Below are 3,706 nucleotides of genomic sequence, written 5' to 3'. Positions count from 1 at the left end.
GAAGACCAAGTCAACCCAAATTTGGCTACACATGTTTTTCCACTTAAACCACGTTTTGGTTTAATTAGACAAGGTCCTTGCATTTTGAAGAAATTAGAGATTTGCCCAAGATTTACATTGTACCGAGTCTCAGTCCTGAGTTATTATGGCATTTAAATTGCTTGAAAGCTAAGCAAAAATCAGCTCAAATTCCACTAATTGTGGCTCGTCACTCATGGAAAAAGTGTGAAGAGACTAAACCCAACTATTTTTAGCAAACTAACCGCTTTCTCTTCAACTATAAATAAGACCCCTTCATTCCCCTATTCATCATCCCTCATCCCTCAGCCCTCATCATTCTCACTTTTCTCTCAATTCTCTTTAGCATTTTCCATTTCCCATGCCTAGCATCATCTCTTCTTAGAGATTTTAGCAATTAAGCCTTTTAAAAAGCCCTTGGTTGGCCACCTTGGAGAGCTATCAGCAAAGGAGCAAAGCGAAAGAGCGAAGGAGCTTCGTTAGTTAGAGTCTTGAGTAACAGCGACTTTGATTTGGGTTTAATCTTTCTTTTCTTTAATTTAATCTGAAAATGTTTGCCATGTGTTCTTTTTTCTTTTTTACAACAATGTTAGCTTAATTTTACTTAAGCTAGGATGATTGCTTTGATTAAATAATTTTTATCTGATTCATGCGTATAATGTTTGTGCCTCAATCAATCATGTTTTGAATTAAAATCAAGTCTGTATTTCATTCATACGTGATTGAAATGCACCTGAATTAGCTAAGCAATCCTAACCAGGCGATGGATGGTGGAAACATAATTGAAATGTGCATGCTTAATTTAGATTCTAACCAAATTAAATTGCAGGTTGCATAACAACTCTAACCAAGCTCTGTTATCTGCATAGTTTTTAGATTTGTGTGATTAAACTATTTCAAACCTAACATGTCCCTATTACCTCACACAAATGCTAAGAAACCCTTAGTAAATAATGATCAATAAAGTGCGTATTTAGTAAGTAAAGGATTTCGAAAGGACTTAAAGTTGTTTCCAAACTCTGAAATATCGAGTTGCTATGGAATATTTTTTTGAATGTTATTAAGCATGTTGATAATAAATTGAGTTTAATTAAAGTAATTGTCCTAGTTTATTTATGTTATAATTGTTGCAAATTGTGTTTAATTTTGGTAAAATCTATTCCATTCATATAGTTTGCATACTTAGGGTAATTTACATTGGGAATCATTGCATTTAACTTAATATATTTAATTTTAATCATCACTTCTTAACCATATTGTGTTTTTATTTACCAAATTGTTAAGGGTAATTTTACAATCAAGTGATTTAACTCAAATACAATCCCTGTGGAGGCAATAACTTGATACTTACTTATTACTTGATAATGACTGTGTACATTTGCACAAACCTACGCGTTACAATATCATCGAGTATCTAAATTACTCGCTCAGACTGACTGTCTATCTAAGGATGAAATGTCGTGCTAAAATGCAATCATGTACCTAAAGCTTCCTGTAACTTTCTCCAGAATCATGATGTAAACTGCAGATATCTATCAAAAATGATGGAAACTAGCGTCATGAGCAATCTGACAATCTCATAAACGTATAATTTTGCTAATCTCTCAAGGGAGAAATCTATACGTACTGGAATAAAATGTACTGACTTTGTTAAAAACGATAACCCAACCTTATCTTTCTTTCTCGGAGATAGAGGTAAACCTGATACAAAGTCCATAGTAACAGATCTCATTTCCACTTCGGTATCATCGCTAGCGGTAATAATCCAGAGGATACTTGATGTTGAGCTTTAACATGTTGACATGCTAAACATCTCGATACAAAGTTAGAAATCTCATGTTTCATTTACGGCCACCAGTACATTTGTTCAAATCATTATACATTTAATTACTTCCCGGATGAATTGATAAGCTACCATTATGAGCTTCATGCAAGATTCTCTGAATGAGCTTTAGATTCTTCGGTACACAAATTCTACCTCTAAACAATAAGCAATCATTGTGTCCTATCCGAAATTCTGAATTGGAAGTTGACTCACATTGTAGCTGTTTAGCTAGCAACTCAACATCATATTTCTGAGCTTCGCAGATCTGTTGTAAAACTATCGGTCTCGCTTTCAACTTAGCTAAGATCGAACCATAATCAAATAATGTCAATTGCATATTCATCGCTCGCAGAGCAAATAAAGACTTTCTACTCATAGCATAAGCAACTACATTCACTTTTCTCGGATGATAATCAATGATCAACTCATAATCTTTTAACAGTTTGATCCACTTATGTTGTCTCAAATTTAATTCCTTCTGTGACATTAGATGCTTTAAACTCTTTTGATCAGTAAATATGGGACATTTTTTGCTGAAAAAATAGTGTCGCCAAATTTTCAACGCGAATACAATAGCTGCCAACTCTAAATCGTGTGTCAGATAATTCTTTTCATGCGGCTTTAACTTTCTAGAAGCATGCTATCACTTTGCCTTCTTGCATCAAAACACATCCTAAACCATTTAAAGATGAGTCGCTGAAAATCACAAACTCTTTACCAGATTCAAGTTGAACTAGAACTGGTGCCTTAGTCAACAGTGTTTTCAACTGATTAAAACTTTGTTGACATTTCTCAAACCATTCAAATTTCACATCTTTCTATAATAGTTGTGTCATTGGTGTAGCTATCATCAAGAACCTTTTAACGAATCTTCGATAATAACCTACTAATCCCATAAAACTTCTAACTTTGGATACGTTTCTCGGTGGCTTCCAGTCAACAACTGCTGAACTTTTACTCAGATCAACTCTGATGCCTTCAACCGATACTAAATGTCCCAAAAAATTGACTTCTCGGAGTCAAAACTCACATTTGAATATAGCAAAAAGTTGTTTATCACGCAGGGTTTGCAGTAGAATTCGAAATGTTCAGTGTGCTCAAATTCATCTTGTGATCATATAAGAATATCATCAATAAGCATCACAATAAATCTATCTAAATACAGTCTAAAGATTTTGTTCATGAAATTCATAAATAATGCAAGTGCATTAGTTAAACAAAACAACATCATAAGAAATTCATAGTGTCCGTGCTTGTTTCTAAATGCAGTGTTTGGCACATTCAAATCTTTAACTCGTAACTGATAATAGCTAGAACGAAGATCAATCTTCAAAAATATTGTGGCACCTTTCAACTGATCGAACAAATTGTCAATTTGCGGTAGTGGATATTTATCCTAGACTGTAACCTTGTTGAGCTGAGGGTAATCAATACACAATCTATCGATCCTTCCTTTTTCTTAACAAACAAAACCGGTGCACCCCAAGATGAGAAACTGGGTCGAGCAAAACCCTTATCTATCAATTCTTACAACTGTGCTTTCAACTCTTTTAACTTGGTAGGATCCATTCTATAAGATGCTATCGATATCAGTGATGTCCCTGGTACTAGTTCAATAACAAATTCAACCTCTCTGATCAGCAGTAATCCCAGAAACTCCTCTAGAAATACATCGATGCTAGCTCGGATTGGGAATGTAACACCCTGATTTTTGGGGCTTAGAAGAGTTGGGCTTTGAGTCTGGGATTCGGATGGAAGGAAACCTGAATAATTAGGAAGTTTTAAATATTACCGTTTAAGAAGCAAATTTTGAATTACTACTAGAAATTTTTTACTATATTTATTATTACGAATATTTTAAAT

The sequence above is a fragment of the Gossypium hirsutum genome, chromosome A13 (assembly GCF_007990345.1).
Source record: "Gossypium hirsutum isolate 1008001.06 chromosome A13, Gossypium_hirsutum_v2.1, whole genome shotgun sequence".
Lineage (NCBI taxonomy): Eukaryota > Viridiplantae > Streptophyta > Magnoliopsida > Malvales > Malvaceae > Gossypium > Gossypium hirsutum.
Note: the sequence above shows the minus strand (reverse complement) of the source record.